General features: G+C 35.1%; 2 pseudogenes across 1 annotated transcript; one reads left to right on the top strand and one right to left on the bottom strand.

Moving 5' to 3' along the window:
- The first annotated feature begins 987 nt into the window (after nt 1-987).
- On the top strand, nt 988-2,736 carry LOC106997399 (14-3-3 protein epsilon pseudogene; annotated as a pseudogene). The gene has a single exon (XR_001443566.3). The product of XR_001443566.3 is annotated as a 14-3-3 protein epsilon pseudogene (transcript).
- Nucleotides 10,298-11,215, bottom strand: MACMULV1R-PS1008 (vomeronasal 1 receptor macMulV1R-ps1008 pseudogene; annotated as a pseudogene).

The raw sequence follows: 26,200 nt of genomic DNA, 5'->3' as shown, positions 1-26,200 counted from the left end.
GAGTAAAATCTGTCTTGTTTTCATTCACTTTCCACCATCACCCAGGCCTTAGACATCCATTAGTTTATTTTCTATCAATGAGCTTTTTATGGACTCTTCTTATATGTGGAATTATAAATTATGTAGTCTTTTTAAAACCTAGTTTGTTTCACTTTGTTTACTATTTTTGAGGTTTATTTCCAATGTAGCATGGATTATTGCTTAATTCCCTTTGATTGCTAAGGATTTTATTGCATAAATATGACACACATTTTTTTACTGGCTGATGGATATTTCGATGGTATTCCCCTTTGGCTCTTATAAACATTGCTGCTATGAACATTCACATACAAGTATTTGTGTGCCTTAGGTTTTCATTTCCTTTGCATACATGTGTGGAAAAATACTTCAGGGCCATGTGGCAATTCTGTGTTTAAAATTTTGAAGAATTGCCAAATTGTTTTACAAAATGACTGCATTATTTTGCCTTTCCAGCTGCAATGCATAGAAATTCCATACTTTCCACATTTGTCGACACTTGTTATTGTCTCTTTGCTATAGCCAGTATAGTTTGTTCATTGTTATCTCATTGTGATTTGATTTTTATTTTCCTAATAGCAAAATATATTGAGCATATTTTTATCTTCATATTAGCAATTTGTATATCTTCTTTGGTGAAACATATATTCAAGTCCCTTGACCGTTTTTAATTGGTAATTTGTCCTTTTATTATTGACATATAAGAGTTTGTTTTGGTTTTGTTTGTATTCCAGATACTAGAGCCTAAAAAGATAGATAATTTGAAATATTGTCTCTCATTATGCAGCTTAGATTACATATTCTTCTTGGTGTATAAAAAAATGTTTTTTCAATTTGATGAAGTTTATCAGTTTCTTCTTGATTGTGCTTTTTTGTTGTGTTTTTTAAGAAATCCTTAGTTGCCAGGGAGCGGTTGCCATAGAGTTGAGCAGTTTTCCGCCTGCGCAGGGCAAAGTCCCTGATTGAGGTGCCGCCATTTTTGCTGCCCAGCAGCGGAGCGACCGTCAGAGACACTATCCGCTTACATCCGTCTCGCAGACCCTGTAAGAGCGGCTGCTGCTGTGGATGATCGAGGCGATTTGGTACCAGGCAAAGCTGGCCAAGCAGGCTGCGCAATACAGCGTGCTCTGGAACTGAACCCGCAGTATCGTCCAAGAAATGGTGTAATCAATGAAGAAAGTAGCAGGGATGGATGTGGAACTGACAGTTGAAGAAATAAACCTCCTATCTATTGCATATAAGAATGTGATTGGAGCTAGAAGAGCCTCCTGGAGAATAATCAGCAGCATTGAACAGAAAGAAGAAAAAGAAGGAGAAGACAAGCTAAAAATGATTTGGGAATATCGGCAAATGATTGAGACTGAGCTAAAGTTACTCTGCTGTGACGTTCTGGATGTACTGGACAAAAACCTCATTCCAGCAGCTAACACTGGCGAGTCCAAAGTTTTCCATTATAAAATGAAAGGGGACTACCACAGGTATCTGGCAGAATTTGCCACAGGAAATGACAGGAAGGAGGCTGTGGAGAACAGCCTAGCGGCTTATAAAGCTGCTAGTGATATTGCAATGACAGAACTTCCACCAACGCATCCTATTCACTTAGGTCTTGCTCTCAATTTTTCTGTATTCTACTACGAAATTCTTAATTCCCCTGACTATGCCTGCAGGTTGGCAAAAGCAGCTTTTGATGACACAATTGCAGAACTGGATATGCTGAGTGAAGAAAGCTATAAGGACACTATGGACTTCAGGCATGCAGGGTGATGATGAAGAACAGAATAAAGAAGCGCTGCAGGACGTGGAAGATGAAAATCAGTGAGACATAAAAACCAACAAGAGAAACCATCCCTGACCACCCCAGTCTTCCCCATCCCGTCCCTTGGAAACTCCCCATTGTCCCTAAGAACCGCCAAATCTGACTTTTACATTTGGCCTCAGAATTTAGGTTCCTGCCCTGCTTTTTTGTTTGTTTTTGTTTTTTTAACAGTTTTCAAAAATTCTTAAAGGCAAGAGTGAATTTCTGTGGATTTTACTGGTCCCAACTTTTAGGTTCTTTAAGACACTAACAGGACTGCATAGAGGCTTTTTCAGCATTACTGTATTGTCCCCGTGCCAGATGTGGCAAGATTACCATTAGAAATGGAAATTACGTTTGAAAGCCATTAGGTGATGCTTCTAGATGATGCAAGCGTCTAAGGAAGATGTTAATCACACTATAGAGGCATAAGTGGTATCATTTTTCGTTTTTCTAATTGTTTAAACCGTATTTTATACCAATGTTTGAAAGTAATTCGGTGTTAGCTTGACATGGTTAAAGATTGTTTGGGGAAGGAGTTTTGAAATGGTTTTGCTGTAAAAAGTTTTTCAAACTCTACAGAAATGTTGCTGAAAAGCATGGTGCTAATAACAGTTCAACAATCGTGGCTGCTCATTCTTGCCTACTTTTACTCTCCCACTGAAGCGGGTTAGGGTTGCAGGTGGTGTGGAAAAGCCTGCATGCATGTTCAATTATTTGTTTCTACTCCTTCTCCCTCCCCCTACCTGCTTCCCCTCACTCCTCCCCTCTGCTAGCTCAATCACTTCTGTTCAGTATATGTAACTTGAAGCTAATTTGTACTACTGGATATCTGACTGGAGCCACAGATACAGAATCTGTATTGTTCTTACTGAAACACAGCATGGAATTAACATTAAACTTAAATAAAACAAACCTAAATGTAAAAAATAAATAATCATTATCGAATACAAGATTATAAAAAATTACTTCTGTGTTTCTTGTAAAAAAGTTGTCATTTTAGCTCTTACATTTAGCTTTACAGCTCATATTAAGTATTTCAGTATGTGTTTGATTTGAGATGGGATCTGACTTCTTATTTTAAATGTTTATAGCCAATTTTCTTAGAAACATTCTTGGAAAAGATGTTTCTTCCACACTGAAATTTTTTGGAACTTTTGTGAATGTTAATTTGCCATAAATGAATGTGTTTTTAAATGGATTTTTTTTTTTTTTTTTTTTTTTTTTCTGAGACGTTTGCTCTGTTGCCCAGGCTGGAGTGCAATGGTGGGATCTCAGCTCTCTGCCACTTCCACCTCCCAGGTTCAAGTGATTCTCCTACCTCAGCCTCCCAAGTAGCTGGGATTACAGGTATGCACCACCACGCCTGGCTAATTTTTTTGTATTTGTCAGTGAGATGGAATTTCACCATGTTGGCCAGGTTGGTCTCGAACTCCTGACCTTAGGTGATCCACCCACCTCAGCCTCCCAAAGTGCTGGGATTACAGACATGAACTACCACACCCGGCTGCATCTTCAAATATATTCTATTAATTACATGAATCTATCCTAGATAATAAGAATTCATATCAAAAAGTATAAATTGTTTTATTTTTCTTGTTAAAAACTGTTTTGTGTATTTGGTATTCTGTGCACATTTATATTGTTTTTTAAATCTTTTTTTAGAGACAGGGTCTCACTCTGCCACTCAGGCTGGAGTGAGGTGGATCAATCAAAGCTCACTGTTACCTCAAACGCATGTGCTCAAGCAATTCCACCACCTCAGCCTCCCAAGTAGGTGGGGCTACAGGCATGCGCTTCCATATCCAGCTAATTTTATTTTTTTATCCTTGTAGACACAGTACCTTCCTATGTTGCCCAGGCTGGTTTTCAACTCCAGGCCTCAAGCAGTCCTCCAACCTCAGCCTCCCAAAGCACTGGGTTTACAGGCATGAGCCACCAAGCCCAGCTTATCTATATTTGTTTTTGGGAAGAACTTGTCAATTTCCATTAGAAATAGTTAAAACTTTGAAGATATTTTGTTGAATCTGTAGATCAACCTGTGAGATATTCTAATCTTAAAAATGGTGATTTAAAACTTGATTATTTAATGTACGTTAATTTATTCAGTTCTATGATTTTTGTGAATTAAAAAATAGAGTATAACATATTTGTATTTCTTTTTAAAACTTTAACATTTCTGCTTATTGCTATTATAAATATATTTTTTATTTCATTTTCATTGTTGATTTATTTCATCTATAACTGCAATTTAATTTTGTTTTCTGACCTTTCATTTTGTGACATTAATTAACTTGTTTATAGTTCTAGGGATATTTTATTGAACTTATGTATTTTTATATAGAAAATTATATCATCTGCAAAAAAAGATCTTTATTTGTTATTTTTCAATCTGGAGAACTTTTTTTATTTTTGTTGTATACTTTATTTTATTGTATAATAGTTCTAATGTTGTGTGTTAGAAAGTATAAATTTCTTTTCAATTTTTGAAAGTTTTTTTAAACAATTGATATTATTTATTAAATATTCATTGAATTTGACACATAAGATGTCAGGCCCTAAACTTTTCTTTGTGGAAATATTTTAATTAATACTTTACTTGTTACGTGATTGTTTATATATACATATATATTCATATAGACTTTTTTTATTTTTAATTGTTACAGACATAATAGTGGCACATCTTTATGTAGTACATGTGATAGTTTGATACAAGCATATAATATATAATAATCAAATCAGAGGAATTAGAATATGCATCACCTAAAACATATTTCATTTATTTTTGTTACAAACAGTCTCTGGGAAGTATATCTTATTTCTTAATTTTACTTTCATAATTTGTGACTACCAATTTATTTATTCCTATTTTGTGGTATTCTATGTGTAATAAATGTTTAGGTGACACAAAAATAGAAATAATAATATAGAGTAAGTCTTTTGTCCAATAAATAACCCAAAGTTTTCTTTGTTGTAAGATGAAGAATATAATTATATTTTTATCCTTAATGCTTATATTTATTATTTGAGGCAATAAAAATCTCAATCTAATCCAAATTAGTAAAACTGACATATAACTTTGGCTTTTATCAAGAGGGCAGACTGAATTGACCCCATAAACTTTATGAAAATTTTTTAAAGACAGGAAATTAATTTTAATAATAGTAAATGCAAAACAATATTATATTTGAATGATAATATAGAGAAAATAACTTGATAGAGAGGTTACTACTTAGCATATATAGATGAATATGTAAAGAAACTATAATAAATATATATGTATATGTAATTTATCTTTAATAAAGATGAAAATTCTGCCTTTTTCAGCAACATTGAAGAACCATGAAGACATTATGCTAAGTGAAATAAGCCAGATACAAAAAAACAAGTATTTATGTGAAATCTTTAAAAACTCAGAGTCATAGGAAAAGAAGAATAATAATTATTACAGGCCAGGATGTGGCAGGAAATGACAGGGTATCAGTCAAAATATACATACTTTCAGCTATAAAATAAATGCTGAGAAGGTAACATATAGACTGGTGACAATAGTTAATAATACTGTATACTTCAAATTTTTTCAAAATCAAATCTCAAGTAATCTCACCATACCCATTCACATGCAAACACATAAAGTATGGAAAGTGATAAATACGTTAACTAGCTTAACCGAGGTAATTAAAAAATGTGTACATGTCTCAAAACATCATATTCTAAATCCTAAATATATACACTTTTAGTTTATTTTATATATCGATAAATGTAAAAAAAAAAAGTTAAAGGTAATTAACAAGTATTATCTGGCCACATGTAAACTCCATTTAGAACCATTTTCAACATCTTCTGGATTAAATAAAAAATCTAAATCCATATTATGTTTTTGATATCAGGAAAGTGCTAACGAGAGAGAATGGTAATTGTAGAAAAAATCTGAATTAAGGTAAATGCTTTAACCCATATTAGCTTTATATTATATAAAACAGTAATTCTGGCTATATATTCATTGGAGTGTTTCTGAAATTTGTGCATAATACATATGTAATACATACATAGTAGTAAAAATAATCACACTTCACAAATTATTACAATGTGATGTATTGGGAAGGAGGTCTTCTACACGAAAAACCTTGAGATTTTGCATGAGATGATATTTTATGTCATAGACAATCTATGAGACATATTTTACTAATGTATGCAACTGTTGCTATTTATGCTTTTCAGGAAAATAATATATATTTTAAACATTTAATACAGATAATTAAAATTGTCGAGAAGTTAAAACAATCCATATTATGCTAAATATAGTTGAAGAAAAATATGAGAAATTCCCAGGACCAGGAGTAAATAAAAGGAATAATCCAGAGGAGTAGTCAATTTAAGAAGCACATGCTCTATTCAGACAGAACTAATCACAAGAATGTCAGATTCATGTGCGTTCAACTTCCAACAAGGCAAATGGAATCAGCAAAGAAACACACAGACTGGAGACATTCCAAGTATGATATCTTCCATATGTGAAAACTAAGTTATATATTATGTTGCACACTAATATATAACTTGCACACTAATATATAAACTACCAAGATGAAGGGTCAAAAGAAATTGTATGGTACATAAACATCAGATATTTGACTTATGTTTAAATATTTTTCAATACAATGGAAAAACAGAAAACCAAAGTAATGGGCAATGAAAAAAAAAAACTATAAGCTTCTCAAGTCATATCTGAAAAAAAAGCAAATTGAAAGTAAGCTATTACAAATGTGGTGAAGCAGTGTAATGTACAACGTATGGGTTACATGTTAAAATACACTGAGCTGACAAGAGGCCAATAAAATAGAATACTAAGCAAAATTGATGTAGTTACATATTTTACAGGAGGCAAATTAATAGAGAATGAAATATATTTATACATATATGAAGATTGGATTGAGAAGAAATGAACATCTAATTGCTTTACTAGACTATATGAAAAATGAAATATTTAAAGAATTGGTGATTAAATAGCTTCTAAAACTGAAAACCTTTAAATCCTTTAAAAGTTTAGAAGTGTAATATATCAAAAAGAGATTAAAGCATTCTTAAGTAAAGTGATAGTCTGGCTATTAGGATTAGTACTGCAATAAACATGGTAGTAATTAATGTTGCCTCCTTGACATACTGATTTTATTTCCTTTTGATATATACCCAGTATTGAAATTGCTGAATCATAGGGTAGTTCTATTTTTAATTTTTGGAAGAATCTACATACTGTTTTTTCTAAAACATAATAATCTGTCATTCACAGCAACATGGATGTACGTGGAGGACATTATGTTAAGTAAAATATGCCAAGCATAGAAAGACAAACACCACATGATATCATTTTTATGTAAAATTTAAAGCTGATCTCATGGAAGTAGAGTAAAATGGTGGTTACCAGAGGCTGGAAAGGATGTGGGGAGGAAGAGATGAGAACAGGTTTGCCAATGAATGCAACATTATCATTTAAAAGAAAGAATAGGCAGGACATGGTGACTCACACATGTAATCCTAGCACTTTGGGAGGGAGACAGAGGCAGGTGGATCACCTGAGGCCAGGAGTTCGAGACCAGCCTGGCCAACATGGTGAAACCTTGTCTCTACAAAAAATGCAAAAATTAGCCAGTCATGGTGGCGAGTGCCTGTAATCCCGGCTACATGGGAGGCTGAGACACACGAATTGCTTGAACCCTGAAGGCAGAGGTTGTAGTGAGCAGATTGTGCAACTGCACTCCAACCTGGGTAACAGAGCGAGACTCTGTCTCAAAAAAAAAAAAAAAAAAAAAATTTAAAAAATTTAAAAATAACAAAGAATAATTTTTTGTGTTATATTACACAAAGTAGGGTGACTATAACTAATAATAATATGTTATTATATAGGTTAAGTTAGCTAGAAGAGAGAATTTTGCATGTTATCAGCACAGAGGAATAACAAATGTTGAAAACAATGGCTATGTTAATTATTCTGGTTCTATTATACAATGAATAAATGCACTGAAATATCACACTGTATCCTTAAATGTGTACAATTATATGTCAATTTTAAATAAAATAAACCTTAATTTAAAAAAAGGTCAAACTTCATAACACCAACACAAAGAAAAAGCTCATAAAAGCAGTGAGAGCAAAATGTCTCACCTTTGTATAAGCCAGAAAACAGAAAAAAAAGTTGCTAAAATGTTAAAGTAAAAGCTTCTACATGGCATAAAAAATAATCAACAGAGTGAAAAGACGAACTACAGGCCAGGTGTGGTGGCTCACGCCTGTAATCCCAGCACTTTGGGAGGCTGAGGTGGTGGACCACTTGAGGTCAGGAGTTTGCAACCAGCCTGGCCAACGTGGTGAAGCCCCTCTCTACTAACAGTACAGAAAATTAGCTGGGCATGGTGGCAGGTGCCTGTAGTCCCAGCTACCGGGGAGGCTGAGGCAGGAGAATCACTTGAGCCTGGGAGACAGAGGTTGCAGTGAGCTGAGATCACGCCACTGCACTCCAGCCTGGGCAACAAGAGCGAGACTCTGTCTAAAAAAAAAAAAAAACTACAGAATGGAAGAAAACGTGCAAACTGTGCATCTGACAAGGGGTTAACATCTAAAACATATAAGGGACTCAAATAACGCAACAGCAGAAATAATAATAATAATCACCCAATTTTAAAATGAGTGAAAACCTGAATAGATATTTCTCAAAACAAGATATATATATAGTTGACAGGTGTATGAAAACATGCTCAAAATCATTAGTCATCAGGGAAATGTAAAAGTAATATAGTTGTTACTTTACTTAAATTAGCATGGTCATTATCAAGAAGACAAAAGATAACAAGTGTTAGCAATATGTGGAGAGAAGGAAACCCTTATGCACTATTGAGACTAAAATGGTTATAAAATATAAAATAGTTACTAAATGCTGAAGTGATTAGAGGGGAGAGGAGGATAAAAAATCTTGGCCAAAAGGAATATAATTACAATTTTATCAGAGAAATAAATTTAATGCTGTTTTTTAAATAGCAAGGTGGCTATAGTTACTTATGAGATTGTACAGTCTTGAAAAGGGCAAAGATAATGGATGTTAAATGTTCTCACCACAAAGTAATAACTTAGATAATGCATTTGTTAATTAGCTAAATTTAATTATTTTACAATCTATATGTACTTTGAAACCTTTTGTTGTGCATAATAAACTTGTACAATGTTATCTTCAATTAAAAATAAATTTTAAAAGCATGCTTAGAAAAATTATTCAGCTGGGTGCGGTGGCTCACACCTGTAATCCCAGCACTTTGGGAGGCCAAGGAGAGCGAATCACCTGAGGTCAAGAGTTCGAGACCAGCCTCACCAACATGGAGAAATTCTGTCTCTAATAAAATACAAAATTAGCCCTGTGTGGTGGCACATGCCTGTAATCCCAGCTGCTGGGGAGGCTGAGGCAGGAGAATCCCTTGAACCTGGGAGCAGAGGTTGCAGTGAGCCAAAATCTCACCTTGCACTCCAGCCTGACAACAAGAGCACAATTCCATCTCAAAATATGTATATATTTTTTCAAAAGTAATAACCCTGAGTGATATGCTTGCTAATAGAAGTCACACAAGCATACACTCAGAAAAATGATGTTTTCCTGGCCAGGCACAGTGGCTCACACCTGTAATCCCAGCACTTTGGGAGGCCGAGGTGGGCAGATCATTTGAGGTCAGAAGTTCGAGACCAGCCTGGCCAACATGGTGAAACCCTGTCTACTAAAAATACAAAACTTAGCCAGGCGTGGTAGCAGGCACCTGTAATATCAGCTCCTCAGGAGGCTGAGGCAGGAGAATCGCTTGAACCTGGGAGGTGGAGGCTGCAGTGAGCCGAGATCATGCCACTGCACTCTAGCTTGGGAGACAAGAGTGAAACTCCATCTTAAAAAAAAAAAAAAGAAAATGTTTTCCTGTATAAAGGTAAAATTAAAATTAAGTAGTGAGAGACATGCTTTGGGACTATTAAATCATGGGGGACCCTGAACTGAGAACAACATATAGTTCTTAGCACCAGGAAATTAAAAAAAAAAAATTGAGATAGGCTGGGTGCAGTGGCTCACACCTGTAATTTCAGCACTTTGAGAGGCTGAAGTAGGCTGATCACTTGAGGTCAGTAGTTCAAGACCAGCCTGGCAAACATGGCTAAACCCTGTCTTTTAAAAAAAAAAAAAAACAACAACAAAAAATTAGCTGAGCATGGTGACACATGACTACTAGCTACTTTAGAAGTCGAAACAGGAGAATTGCTTGAACACAGGAGGCAGAGTCTGCAATGAGCCGAGATCGCACCATTGTATTCCAGCCTGGGCAACAGAGTGAGATTCCATCTAAAAAAAAAAAAATAGATATTATGAAAGTGAAATTCCACATGTTTTATTTAAATCGGATAGCAAATTCTGTGTTTTTAAATAATTGATGACAGCAAAATAATTTTTAGGAAATTTTATCACTAACTTGTTAAAAAGGGATGGCACTTCCAGTGAACCTTTGGCAGAATACTGATGATTCTCTTATCAGATCTGATTAGCACCATACGACTGACAGTGGCATAGGCATTGACCATAAACTTGTGGACATTGTAGATGACAGGGCTGAATACCCATAACAGCATTGTGGAGGATGAGACTTAATTAAGTCCAGTGAGTACATAACCACAAAGAAACTCACCAGCAGCAAGATGGTCTTGGTGGCCCTTTTCTCTGGGGAGGTTCTTAATAAAAAGCTAGTGCTGTGAAGGTGCTGGGAGCGCCTCTGATGCCTGGACAAGAGAATCACGATGTATGCACTTGAGAGCAGCATGATTCCTACAAGGAGGACATCTCCGGATAACGACAGAGTAACAAACAGCCTTCTGATGATGACGTTCATTGGAGAAAGTGAGCAGTATTTACTGACATTCAGAATTAGCTGGGTCACATTGGAAAAACCTACAATGTAGATTATCATGTCACTGTTGAAAGACAAATTGAGGGACCAAAAAAATAATAAACCTAGGATATTGTATTTTGTGATTTTATGTTTAAATCTCACCAACCAGGAGGTGTTGGAGCTGATGGTGATGGTCTGAAGCATGCTCAGGAAAGAGGTGTTGCAGATAGAGAGGCCCCTCACTACCTTGTATGTGCAGGACACAGCCTTACATCTGAAGTTATTCTGAAAATTCTGACTCAAACATATCTGGAGACAATAACTTTGCTGCAATGACTAGCATCACTATCTGGACAAAGGCCAAGTGACAGATGATCAGGTCATGGTTTTTAGGCTTGCTATACTCAAAGAATGTAAAAATGTGCCAGAGAAGAAGAAATATGTTGGCTGAAATTCCAATGCCAGCTTGAAAATAGAAGACCTTGGCCGGGCGCAGTGGCTCACGCCTGTAATCCCAGCACTTTGGGAGGCTGAGGCAGTTGGATCATGAGGTCAGGAGATCCAGACCATCCTGGCTAACACAGTGAAACCCAGTCTCTACTAAAAATACAAAAAGCTGGATGTGGTGGCGGGCACCTGTAGTCCCAGCTACTTGGGAGGCTGAGGCAGGAGAATGGCGTGAACCCAGAAGGCAGAGCTTGCAGTGAGCCGAGATCACGCCACTGCACTCCAGCCTGGGCGACGGAGCGAGACTCCGTCTAAAAAAAAAAAAAAGAAAAGAAAAGGCCTTTTTCAAAGATAACATATGAAATGTGTGTTCATCCTAATGACGTAGAAGAAACGTATTTTGAAGACCTGAAAAAAATAGATTTGTGTCATCAATGTTCTTTCGTCAGTGTTCAAAATTATTACCATTATCATTATTTTTATTTTACCCTCATTTTCTTGATTAACCCCATCTTATATAAATTCTTGATAATGTATCTCTTATACTATTTTCTAAACCAAATAAATATATACATATATATTTATTATGAATATACATAATAAATACATTTTCAATTATGCCTGTCTAAGGGGCACACTACCTGTATTCCTCATGTACCTTGGCCTTCATCTCAGTAATCATATCCTTGTTTTATGTTCTCTCATTTTATATTTACCACTTCAATTAGGCATATAAAATGGATAGTATTTGTACACTTGAATTGAATGCATGTTAATGTGAAAAGACTCACTAAAACAATTAAAAATACATTAGGTTGAGTCTTTCTCATGATCTATCATTTTGATACAATTTATTCATCATCACTCTTCCATGGTTTTTGACCCCTGTGATTTTACTGGACTCACCATGATAATTCATGATATTTCTTCAGCATATTAGCAATTTTTATCCTATCTGCACCCTTATATTCTCTTTGTCATGAATTGTAATGTGTAATGTGATATCTTGAAATTCAGATGTCAATATGCTTATAGGGACTGGGGCACATTATTGTGCTTAATGAAACCCTAATTTACTGTGTATAATATAGAAATAGTTCTGGCTGTCTCTGTTTAGTTCACATCCCAGAGATTTATTATATGATCTCTCTTTATCTCAGAACACATTTTTAAATATTTTCCTCTCAGTTACCAAGAAGATAAACACTATTTTTTTTTTTTTTTTTTTTTTTGAGACCGTGTCTTACTCTGTCGCCCAGGCTGGAGTGCAGTGGCATAACCTCTGCTCAGTGCAACCTCCGCCTCCTGAGTTCAAGCAATTCTCTTGCCTTAGCCTCCCAAGTGGCACCCACCGTGTGGTGCCCACCACCATACCAGCTAATTTTTGTATTTGTAGTAGAGACAATTTCACCATGTTGGCCAGGCTGGTCTCAAATTTCTGACCTCCCAAAGTGCTGGGATTACAGGCATGGGCCACCGAGCCTGGCCACTACTTTTAATTACTTTGTTTCAACCATGAAGTTGCATCAAAATAGTCACATCTTCCTGAGACTTCACTTAATACAGAGATACTCTACCACGCCTAGAAAAATATTTAGTCTTCAATAAGAAAGATAATTCCTCTCAAGTTTTCTTGTGATAACTTCAATACTATAACACCTTGTAAAATTTTGCAGAACAATTTTGCAGTTAGCATTTCATATTATTTGGCCAAGATTCAGACATAATTTATCATTTTAATTTAATCCAGGGCTAAGGACAATTTAGCTTCATGACACTAAAAAAGTGAAACACTGTTAAATTGACTCATTTTTTAAATAAAAGTGTGTCTGATTCAAGGTCACTTATCATTATACAATTCCATAAATAAAAATATATGAGATGATGCAAAAATGTCGACATTGAGTATCCTTGGATAATCAAAAATTAGTGACTGAGAAAATGTTGCTCTAAAATCACCAGATATGTTTGATTTTATAAAGGAAACATCTAGTTGAGTAAATGGTTATTACTCTTTCTATGAAACTTTAGTAAGTAAATGTTGTGGGAAGTCAGGGACCACGAACGGAGGGACCCATTGAAGCCATGGCAGAAGAACATAAATTGTGAAGATTTCATGGGCATTTATTAGTTTCCCAAATTAATACTTTTATAATTTTTTACACCTGTCTTTACTGCAGTCTCTGAACATAAATTGTGAAGATTTCATGGACATTTATCACTTCCCCAATCAATACTCTGATAATTTCCTATGCCTGTCTTTAATCTCTTAATCCCATCTTCTTCGTAATCTGAGGATGTATGCTGCCTCAGGACCCTGTGATGATTGCATTATCTGCACAAATTGTTTGTAAAGCATGTGTGTTTGAACAATATGAAATCTGGGCACCTTGAAAAGAACAGGATAACAGCAATTTTCAGGGAACAAGGAAGATAACCATAAGGTCTGACGGCCTGCGAGACCGGGCAGAACAGAGTCATATTTCTCTTCTTACAGAAAGCAAATAGGAGAAATATCACTGAATTCTTTTCTTAGCAAGGAATAGCCCTGGGAAAAGAATGCATTCCTAGGGGGAGGTCTCTAAAATGGCCACACTGGGAGTGTCTGTCTTATGTGGTTGAAGATAAGGTATGAAATACACCCTGGTCTCCTGTAGTGCCCCCAGGCTTGCTAGGATTGGGAAATTCCAGCCTGGAGAATTCTAGTCAGACCGGTTTTCTGCTCTCAAACCCTGTTTCCTGTTAAGATGTTTTTCAATGACAATGCATGCCCAGCGGGACTTGGAACCTCAACAGTAATTCTAATTTCACCCTGGCTTTGTGATCTTGCTCTGCCCTTCTGCCCTTGTGATATTTTATTGCCTTTGAAGCATGTGATCTCTGCGACCCACTCCCTATTCGTACACCCCTCCCCTTTTGAAATCCGTAACAAAAACTTGCTGGTTTTGCGGTTTGGGGGGCATTACAGAAGCTGCCGACATGTGATGTCATCCCCGGAGATCCAGCTGTAAAAGTTCCCTCTTTTGTACTCTTTCTCTTTATTTCTCAGACTGGCCAACACTTAGGGAAAATAGAAAAGAACCAACGTTGAAATATTGGTGGCTGGTTCCCCCGATAAGTACACACATTTATCTTAGAAACAAACAGCGAAAGGTTTCCACCTTACATCTACACCATCAGCACAGTTGAGTTCTGCTGTCAAGTTGGAATCAGAAAAAAACACAAAGTAATTTTAAGGGCCGGGCGCGGTGGCTCAAGCCTGTAATCCCAGCACTTTGGGAGGCCGAGACGGGCGGATCACAAGGTCAGGAGATCGAGACCATCCTGGCTAACCTGGTGAAACCCCGTCTCTACTAAAAAATACAAAAAACTAGCCGGGCGAGGTGGCGGGCGCCTGTAGTCCCAGCTACTCGGGAGGCTGAGGCAGGAGAATGGCGTAAACCTGGGAGGCGGAGCTTGCAGTGAGCTGAGATCCGGCCACTGCACTCCAGCCTGGGTGACAGAGCAAGACTCCATCTCAAAAAAAAAAAAAAAAAAAAAGTAATTTTAAATTAAAGACTTAATGGTATCCAAATTTTAAGGATCACACTTCAGTACTAGAGAAATATATTTGAACATGAGATAATAATATATGTACAGATGAGTTATTAACTATATGTCTATATAGTTTTATTAATGTAACCCATATATTATGAACCACACACCAAAAGAAGATATAGGACAAATAATTAGATTAAATAACATAGATAAGAATTTTAATATTTTATTTTTTCACCCTAGAAAACATCCAGTTTATGCTAATTCATTCTCCTTACTCTGTAAATAACCTAAACACACTGAAACGGAATAATCTTCTGCGTGATCAGATGGTGTGTTTTTCCACTGAGGCTCTTGAGAGCATTGATGCTGATCCCAGATGAGATCAGCAATCTTGGTTGTCACAATCACGGTTGTCATAAATTAGAGCATACAAATAGAGTATGATTGAATTGATTGTATCTTCAAAAATTCTTATCACCTGCCAGAGCTAAACAATTGATAATTGCCTGTAACATATTGCAGAAGTCATTTTTAATACAAATATTAAACTTAACTGTGTTCTATGTTTTTATTTGATAAACCTGACAACTACACCACAGAAGAATTATGGAATTTGCATTAATATGATGTCAAACTGGGTGAAACAAAGTAGGAAAAAAAAGTCCATAGATGCTACTTTTAGGTTGTTTAGAGTGCAAAGAAAAATTTGGTTTTATGTGACCCATTAAAAATTTCAAAATCGGGCCGGGCGCAGTGGCTCACGCCTGTAATCACAGCACTTTGGGAGGCCGAGGTGGGTGGATCACAAGCTCAGGAGATCGAGACCATCCTGGCTAACACGGTGAAACCCTGTCTCTACTAAAAATAAAAAAAAATTAGCCAGGCATGGTGGCGGGCACCTGTAGTCCCAGCTACTTGGGAGGCTGAGGCAGGAGAATGGCGTGAACCCAGGATGCGGAGCTTGCAGTGAGCTGAGATCGCGCCAGCCTGGGCGACAGAGAGAGACTCCGTCTCAAAAAAAAAAAAATTCAAAATCTGAATGCACAACTTAGCTCTCACCATTAGATAACCTGAGGCTGCTGAGGCTGACAGTGATGCTCCTGAGTACTCTCAGTAAACACATAACGCAGGTCAAGTTTACTCTCATTATACTGCCTTTCACATGTGTAATGTAGTGATTAACTCTACAAAATGTGATGAATGACGAAAGGAGATATTTGTTTACAGTTTCATGGTGACCAGAACCAAATCCTGTATGTGCTACCACACCACAATAAAACAAAATAATTTTATGGTCATTCACTGAAGCTAATTAATGTAAAATATCAAACAGTAATCATGCTTTGAGATGATTCTAAACATTATAATATACTTAAGTGTTTTCAACTTTAAAAGAACAAACAAATATGACTAAATTCTTATGAATTAGTTCAGATTTCTTGTGTTTCAAAAAATAAAATTTTAGCTAGGTGTATACAGTAAGTTAAACTGAGAAAAAGCTAGTATAATAACAAATAAAATACAATTACGATTTAAATACAGTATTACAAAATTAACAAAGTATTTATAAGATCAATACATTATGGCCCCGGTATTCATAAAGTTGCTTTTTTTCATTTGGAATCATATTAGATACTTAGATATGATTCACTGAGACATGACTGAAATTATGAAAAGAATGATCCTAACTCTTCATTGGGAAAATTTTGCCTCATCCCACCACTCACCTGATTCTTGAGCTCTCACTGTTAATAATGCTGACAAACAGTCACCCAGCTGAGTCTTTGGAGTGAGTCCATGTTTGAGGGATGAGGCTCACAATGTGTGGTTTTAAGGAAGCAAGGCCGTCAGCCCATCCCCTCCAGGCCTGTAATTTTCACGTCAAATATAAAGATAGTACCAGCTCTGGTTTTGTGATTTTAAGAAAGGAACCACCAAGGGAAAATGAAACTTTTTGATTCCTAGAAAATACATTAGAAACAGCTGTGCTCCAACTTTTCCACGTGTAAGCTTATTTCCCCAGGTATATTCAGCCCAGTGGGTTGTATGGTGTCTGTTCTTATAAACGAAAGAGTAATCTCCCAATTACCCAACCTTCGAAATTAGTAAAACACATTGTCAAATTTCCCACTGCATTATTACTGGTTCAAGTAATTCATGGTTGCCCTCACTAATGTTCCCCAGCAATCTTTGATTTTCATGGTAAGAAGTAGACCAAAAGCACCTTTGTGAGAATCGGAAAAATGCCACCTCTGTCAGACCTATATGGGCAAAGTGCTCCATTTTCCTGAAGATACAGTTCTGAGTCAGGGCACTAGACATGGGAGCAAAATGTAGGCTACTTTATACCTCTCACTACTTTGTCCAGGTACATTTATAGAGTATAGAAGTGCACATCTATTTCAAGCAGTGAGTGTTTAGATACAAACTCTCCATGTCAAGAAATTTTATTTTTTTAGATATGGAGTATCAATGGGTTATTCTACCACCCTGACCCTCAGATTTCTTTGTGGCTTCCACTCACAGGAGTGCTTTACACACTCAGTAGTAAGGCACACGTTTTATAGCAAAGGCCATATTTTTGCTTCTGTGACACCCATCAAACACCATTATATTAAAACTAAAGTTAACATTAATCATAATTATCACTGCCTATTTGCTTTCTTAGTCTAATATTGTATGTTAAATTGTTGTATGTTAAAATAGTGAGTTCTATTTCTACAAATCTGTGGATCTTAGCACAGTGCAGGCGCTCAGCTCTTTAGTTTCAGCATGGCTGTGCTCTCATGCATCCATCTTTAATTCTCTAAAAAGAAGGCCCTCCATTTGGCCTAAGTCAGGACCAAACAACTCAGACTTCTATTGTCCACAAGTTTAATTCTTCCTGCTCTCTGCATCCCAGTCTAACGTATCATCAGCTGCCATCAATATAATTTTATTTTCAATTCAATTTAAAAACAATCTCATATCCATTTTTTTAGACCATAATTTAGTTGCCTTTTGGAAGCCTTTCAATTCCATTTAAATCTTTTTGTCTACTCATCGAAGAAAAACTGTCAAGAAATAATCTTCTGAATGCAAAAGCTATCAATAAAAAATAAAGGCAACATAAGGCCTTTCCAGGTAAACAAAAACTGAGTTGATTTCAGCTAGGTAAAAATACAAAAATTAGGTGGGTGTGGTGGTGAGCGCCTCTAGTCCCAGCTACTTGGGAGGCTGAGGCAGGAGAATCACTTCAGCCTGGGAGGTGGAGGTTGCAGTGAGCTGAGATTGTGCCACTGCACTCCAGCCTGGGCAACAAAAGGAGACTCTGAGAAAAAAAGAAAGAGAGAGAGAGAGAGAGAACCAAATAACCAAAGAGAACAATTTGAATCTACATGAAATGACAAAAGCACCAGTAAAGATAATCATGTCATTATAAAACACATCATGCATACATTTTTTTATTTCTTATTTTTAAAAATGAATGCATAACAATATAAATAAAATTGTATTGTTGGACCAATTACAAATACGTGTAATATACTTAGCAATAACTAAACAAAACAGGTGAGTGATAACATGTCTTGCAATAAAAATTAGCTGAATATTCTGGAACAAATGAGAAAATTCAGAAATGAGAAATAAAAAGGTTAATATCAAATGATTTTTAGATGTATCTTTGCTCTTTTTTCTTTTCTCATCTCATTTTTAAAGATAAAATTATATAAAATAATAAGTGTAAGATAATAAGTTTATAGCATGTGTCAATGTAAGTGTAAAATTTATATCACAAAATGAGAAGCAGAAATAGAAATACATAGAACTGATGTTTGTATAACTCATCAGTATTAAGTTATTATAAATATAAAACAGATTCTGATGAATGAAGATGTATATCAGAAGCCCTAAAACAGCAAGAGATAGCCACAAATATATATTAAAAATGATTGTTAAAATTGTGACGTTATATAAAAATGCTTTCTTAATGCAAAATAAGGCAAAATAGTAGAAAAAGAAATAAAATGTACATATGATATGTAGAAAACAAAAATAATACAGAAAAAATAAATCCAACTACATAAATAATACGAAATATAAAAGGATTAATTAATTAAATATGAAAAACTAAGATTGTTAGACAGAATGTAAAAATAAGAATCCCTGCTCCTCGGGAGGCTGAGGCAGGAGAATCGCTTGAATCCAGGAGGCAGAGGTTTCAGTGAGCCAAGAATACCCTACTGCACTCCAGCCTGGGCGACAGAGCAAGACTCCATCTAAAAAAAAAATAAATTGACAAAAATAAAGCAAGAAAGATATAATCTAAAAATAACAGAGATTTAAATACTTCACTCTCAATAATGAATTAAAAAACAGTCAACAGGTCAAAGACTAAATAGACTTGAAGGAAGCAAAACCACTGAGATCTAGCAGACACATATAGTTCGTTCCACATAGCAGGAATAGACTATACATTTTTAGTAAGTTTACATGGAATGTTTTTTCTTGCTCTGTTGCCCAGCTGGAGTGCAGTGACGGGATCTCAGCTCACTGCAAGCTCCGCCTCCCGGGTTTAGGCCATTCTCCTGCCTCAGCCTCCCGAGTAGCTGGGACTACAGGTGCCCGCCACCTCGCCCCGCTAGTTTTTTGTATTTTTTAGTAGAGATGGGGTTTCACCGTGTTAGCCAGGATGGTCTCGATCTCCTGACCTCATGATCTGCCCATCTCGGCCTCCCAAAGTGCTGGGGTTGCAGGCTTGAGCCACCGCGCCTGGCCAGAATGTTTTTTAGAATAAACTATACTCTAGGTAATAAAATACACAATAAAATTAAAAGAATTGGCCGGGCATGGTGAGCCATGGTGATCTTGGTTGCGGTGAGCCAAGATCGTGCCATTGAACTACAGTCTGGGCAACAAGAGCAAAACTCTGTCTCAAAAAACAAACAAACAAAAATTAAAATAATTGTGTAAATGCAAAGTATTTTCTCTCACTGCAATGGAATAAAATTAAAAATTAATTACATCAGGAAATTTGAGTATGTGAAAATTAAGCAATGAAATTCTAAATAGCCAACGTGTCAAAGAAAAAATTAAAAATTGGAAAATATTTCAGATGAATAAAAATGTTTACTCAGCAAAACATGCAAGATGCAGCAAGCATGCTGTCCAAAGGGCTATTTATAGCAGTTAATTTCTTCATGAAAAAAGGCATTTCAAATCAATAACCTTAGGCAAAGGGATTTCTTTGGGACAAAAAGTAGTCATACTGAAATGCCTACCAGGAGATAATGGAGAGTGCAATTCTTTGGGAATAAGATCTTTGAAAAGTGTCCACATAGTTAAGAGAATCTAGCAGGGAATGTACAGGATTAGGGCCAGCTGCCGGCTCAGAAAAGACCTAGAATGATCCTAATTTCTGACATCTATTTGACCTTCAATCTCTGGACAAGCAGAAAGTAAAGGGGAAGGCCAAGTTGAAAACGTTCTGGTTAAGTGGAAAAGGTATTTTACAAGAGACACACAGAACACAGCTTCAAGGACTTGAAATTTTTTGCATTGGTAAATTTATTTATTTAGGTTAGTAAGTTATTCTGTAGCTGACACATAATTCCAAATATAGGGTATAGCGTTATGTTTTAAAACATATGTACATTGTGTTTTGATAAAATTAGGGTAATTAGCATGTTCATCATCTCAAACCATTATCATTTCTTTATAGTGATAACTTTCAAGTTACTGTTTTCTAGCTATTGTAAAATAGATATGTTGTTATTATGCCATAGTTGTTAGAGTCACCCAACTGTGAATAGAACACCAGAACTTAATTTTTCTATCTAACTGTAGCTTTGAACCCAGTGAATGACCTCACTTAATCTTTTTCTTCCCAGACCCCTCTCCAGACTCTGGTAACTACCAGTCTATGCTTAACTTCTGCAAGATCAACTTTTCTATATTCCACTTATTAGTGAGCTCATGCAATATTTGCCTTTCAGTCTATGGTTTATTTCATTGAACATTATATTATCTAGGTTCACACATATTGCTACAAATGACAGCATTTTGTTTCTTTCCATACCCAAATAATATTCCATTGTGTATATATACCACACTTTATCTGTTTATTTATTGATGGCCACATTTTTATTTCATCTCTTGGCTACCGTGAATGGTGCTGGAATAAACATCATAGTGCGAATATCTTTTTGACATACTGATTTTAGTTACTTTGGCTATATACCAGTAGTTCAATAATGAACCATATGTTAGCTCTATTTTTAACTTTTTGAGAAATCACCATACTTTTCTTTATAACGATTGTACTAAGCTACATCCCCACCAACAGTGTCAAAGAGTTTTCCTCTAACTGCCTCCTCATGTGTTTTTGTTATATTTTGTCTTCTTGATACTAGCCACTGTTACTAGGGTGGGATGGTGGTATCTCATTGTGGCTTTAATTTTCATTTCCCGGCTGGGTGCTGTGGCTCACGCCTGTAATCTCAGCACTTTGAGAGGCCAAGGTGGGCAGATCACAAGGTCAAGAGACGGAGACCATCCTGGCCAACATGGTGAAACCCCGTCTCTACTAAAAATACAAACATTAGCTGAGTGTGGTGGCATGCGCCTGTAGTCCCAGCTACTTGGGAGGCTGAGGCAGGAGAACTGCTTGACCCCGGGAGGAGGAGGTTACAGTGAGTGAAGATTGTGCCACTGCACTCCAGCCTGGGTGATAGTGCGAGACTCTGTCTCAAAAAACAAAAACAAAAATAATTCATTTCCTTTGTAGTTAGTAATGTTGAGCATTTTGTTATAAAGCTGCCAGCCATTTGTACACTTCTTTGGGAAAATTATCTATTAAGGTATTTTGCCATTTTTAAATTGAATTATTTATTTTGTTTTGTTGTTTGTTTGTTTGCTGGTGAGTTGTTTGAATCCTTTATATACTCTGGATATTCGTACAGTTTGCAAATGTTTGCTCCCATTCTGTAGCTTGTCTCTTTCATATTTTGTAAAGATTTGAGAAGTATTTGTAATAATTCTTCCTTAAATGTGTGTCAGACTTTGACAGTAAAGTCATTCATCCCTGGGCTTTTCCTGACAGTCTTTACTTCCAGTTTGATCTTGTTACTAATTACTTGTCTTTTTATGTTTGCTAATTTTTCATGATTTAATCTTGGTAAGTTATATGTCTCCACAGATTTATCTATTTTTTCAGTTTTTCATTTTATTGACATACAGTTGATCTTAGTAGTGTCTTGTGATCCTTTGTATGTCTGTGGTAGCAGTTGTGATTTATCCCTTTTTATTTCTAGTTTTATTTATTTGAGTCTTCTCTGTTATTTTCTTAGTCTACTAGGAAGTGTTGATTTTATTATTTCAAAAAACCAACTGCATCTTTCGTATTTTCTATTTTTAATTCTCTATTTTGTTTATTTTTACTTTGATTTTTGTTATTTCTTCCCTTCTACTACTTTTTTGAGATTTGTTTTGTCTTGTTTTGCTGGTTCTTTGAGATATATTATTAGGTTGTTTATTTGAAATATCTTTTTCATGTAGGTGTTTATTGTTATAAACTTATCTCATAATTGCTTTTGCTATATCTCAAATTTTTTTGATATGTGGTGTTTTCATTTTCATTTGTCTCAAGAAACTTATTGTTTTTAAATTTTTTTACTTACCCACTCATTGTTCCAGGACATGTCATTTAATTTCTATAAATTTGTATAGATTTTACCATTCCTTTTGTTATTCATTTTTAGTTTTCTTATGTTTTGGTCAGAAAATATAGTTAATATAATTTCAATCTTTATAAATTTACTAAGACCTTTATTGTGACTTAACATATGGTCTATCCTAAAGAATATTCCATGTCCTGTCCAGAAAATTTTATATTTTGCTGATGCTGGAGGAAATGCTCGGTAAATGTCCTGTAGGTACATTTGGCATAAAGTGCAGTTTAACTCTATTTTTCTGTTTCTTTATTTTCTGTCTGGATGACTTTTTTATTGCTGAAAATGTGGTGCTGAAATTTCCTATTATTATTGTATTACAGCTAATTTCTCCCTCTAACCTTATTAATATTTGCTTTACATATTTTGATGCCTCAGTGTTTAGGACTTTTTTATTTTTAACAATTTATTTACAATTGTTATAAACTCTTGTAGTATTGACCTCTTTATTATCTTATAATGGCATTTTACAATTCTTGACTTAAAGTCAATTTTATCTAATATAAGTGTATCTACTCTTGCTCTTTCTGGGTTTTCATTTCATGGTATACCTTTTTCCATCACTTTAAGTCTATGTGTCTTTGTAGATTAAGTAATGTTTTTATAGAAAGCATATATTTGGTCCTGTTTTTTTAATCCATTCAGCCATACTTCACTTTTTAATTGAATAATATAATCTATTTACATTCAAGGTTATTATTTATAGGTAAGGGTTTTCTACTACCATTTTGTTACTTCTTTTCTGGTTGTTCTGTAAATTTTTTTCTTTCTTCGCCTCTTCCTTTGTGGTTAAGTGATTTTCTCTAGTAGCATGTTATGATTTTATGCTATTTCTTTTAATGTATCTATAGATTTTTGTTTTACAGATAACATAATGAATGCTTAACAAAAACTCCTTATGGTTATAGCATGCTCTTTTAAACTAATAACAACTTAACTTTAATTACAAATTCAAGTAATATAAAACACTCTACACTTTAACACCATCCCCCTGGCACTCTTACTTTTTGATATTTTAAATTACATCTTCTTATATTACCTATCTCTTAACCAATTGTCATAATTATTCTTGTGGCTAGTACTTTTGTATTATGTCCATACTTAAAATATAAGCAGTTTACTTACCACGATTATAGTATTATTCTGAGTTTTTTCTGTATTCCTATTAAGGCTTCTACTCATGATTTTATGATTTTAGATGTTTCTTTGTTACATGTCAATGTTTATTCCTTTTAGATTAAAGAATTGTCCTTAGCATTTTCTGTAAGACACATTCTGGTGTCAAGAAATTCCCTCGGCTTTCATTTATCTGGAAAAGTCTTTATTATTTTTTGTGTTTGAAGGCTAGCTTTGGTGGGCACAGTATTCTCTTTTCTATTTTTGAGACAGGATGTCTCTGTCATCTCAGATAAAGTGCCGCAGCAAGATCATAGGTCGCTGCAGCACTGAATTCTTGGTCCCAAGTGATCCTTCCACCCCAGCCTTCCAAGTACCTGGGACTACACGGTTGTTTTAAATTATTCATAAAGCAATCCATAAATCTATGTTTCTTTAGGCTTGTTTTCTGAAGGTTTATTTTGTTCTATTGATTGAGCCATATTTCCCTGTTTTATATGCCTTATAATCTTTTTATGAGAGTTAATAATTTGCAGGAAAAAAAAAAAAACAGGCACTTTATTCACTGTTATAGACAGGCTTACTGCAGGAATAAACTCTCACTAATCAGTGTGGTGTAGAGATGCTAGAAACTCACAAAAGCTTCCTGGGTTTTTAGTGTAAATTTTTATTCCAGTTTCTGATAAATATACTTCTCATGTATCAATTTACAGCCAGTTTTGTCTCAAAAGCCTAGGGTTTCTATTTTGTTTCTCTGACTGTAACTTGCTGCCTTCAGGTCCCTGGATTACTATAGAATTTTTGCAAATCTAACACAACATGGTGCCTGCTGCTGATTTTCGCGGCCTCCATTCTGTTATCCAAATTTTGCTTCATTTATATCAGTGTTTCGAGTTGAATAAAACAGGAGTCACTACTTCAGTTAGTACAACAATGAGCTACAATGATCCAAGTTATTTCTAGTTATTCCATTTTATATGAGGTAGAAATTGTGAATTGACTGCCTTCCTTCAGATTACAGTGCACTGCACCAGATCAGGATAGAGAAAAAGCACGTGAAAAATGTCACCGAATTTTCTAGCATTTGAGGTGCAGTTTTTTTTTTTTTCAAAACTAAGCATTCAGTTGGTTGCTACAGTTTCTCAGTTGATTGCTAGAATTGCCACAAAGATATTTTGTGGATATGTTGCTGCTAATCTCTTATTTCCACAGAGAACTAGGGGCCTGAAACTTCCTAGTATGCTGTCTTTCTGGCATTACCTCTTTAGAAAAAAAAGGGGGGCTTATTTTTTAAAATTGACTCACTGAATTATTGAGGCTGACAATGCTAAATCTGAAGAGCAAAGTGGCACTGGATACTTAGGGAAGTGTTGATGTTTTAGTCTCAAGTCTAAAGTTATTATGTAACTAGGATATTTTTCCTTGGGAGAACTCAGTATTTCCTCTTAAAGCCTCCAATGGGTAAAATGAGTTTCTGCCACATTATGAGGGTAGTCTGCTTTGTTCAGTTGAAGAAAATGCTAAATATTTAAATGTTAATCTCGTCAGAAAGATACCTTTACACTAACATCTAGACCGGTGTTTCACAAACAAAAAAACTTAGTACCAAAGCTTAGCCATGTTGATACATAGAATAAACCATCACAGACACTAAAACTATTGTTAGTTTCAAGTTATTACAAATCCTTCTTCAGTGAAGGGACTGGTATAGAGCTTAATGTGTTCTTTAATAGAATTTCTCTAAGTATATTCTCATATATATTCTCATAGGAAGAACTGTTGAGTCATTATGTTTCTGTTTAATGTTATTGCCCTATTTACCCATGTTTGAATTTGTCCAGAGTTTTAATCTTTTTTTCATTCTGATTAATATCATTGCACCAAGACACATCACATCACTATCTTCAAGTTCTGCTGGTGATTGGTAATTGGAAAACTGTTATTTATTTTCAAATAGAAAAGTTATAAATGTATTGCACTTTTTGATTTAAGATTGATAAACCCAGACTAATAGTATATAAACAATGGATAATCCATAGTGAGAATTGACCCATTAATATAAACATGCAGAAAAGAAATAAAAAGTGCTTAAAATAGATGTCAACTTTGAATCAAATATAAGTGGAGTTAATAGAAAAAAATAGTTCTAAGAATCTTTACACTGTTGATATTTGAGAATATCTGGATATTCAGCCAAATGTCCTAATGGAAAACAAAATTATCAACATGAAAACAGAGGTAGTAAAAAAGATTAAAATCCTTTAAAAAAGGAGTGCTGAGAAAAACCTTTATATCACAGAAACTCACAAATATTTGATAATATTGAAAGCACAAAGGATAAAGTGTTAGAAATTTATTCAGACTTTGAAAACAAAATGACAATTTTTTAAGGCATAGACTTCAAGGCAAGAAAAGATGCTTACTCCATAGTGTAAGTTATACGACAAAAAGTAAAGCTTTACATGGTCATTTTACAGCCAAAACTACAGTTCCAAAGAGGACTGTTTTATGGCTACAGTTTTCTCACTGTTTTCTCCATGCCATGTCATTTCACATGTACTTTCTAGGTTCTGATGAGAAGTTTGAAATTATTTAATGCGATGAAAACCTGTTTTTTAACTGAAGGGTTTGAGGTTCTTTTTAGCTTATCAATGCAATGGTTAAATCATTTAATT

This window comes from Macaca mulatta, chromosome 3 (genome assembly GCF_049350105.2).
Source record: "Macaca mulatta isolate MMU2019108-1 chromosome 3, T2T-MMU8v2.0, whole genome shotgun sequence".
In the NCBI taxonomy this organism is placed as follows: Eukaryota; Metazoa; Chordata; class Mammalia; order Primates; family Cercopithecidae; genus Macaca; species Macaca mulatta.
This window is presented reverse-complemented; position numbering and strand designations above follow the sequence as displayed.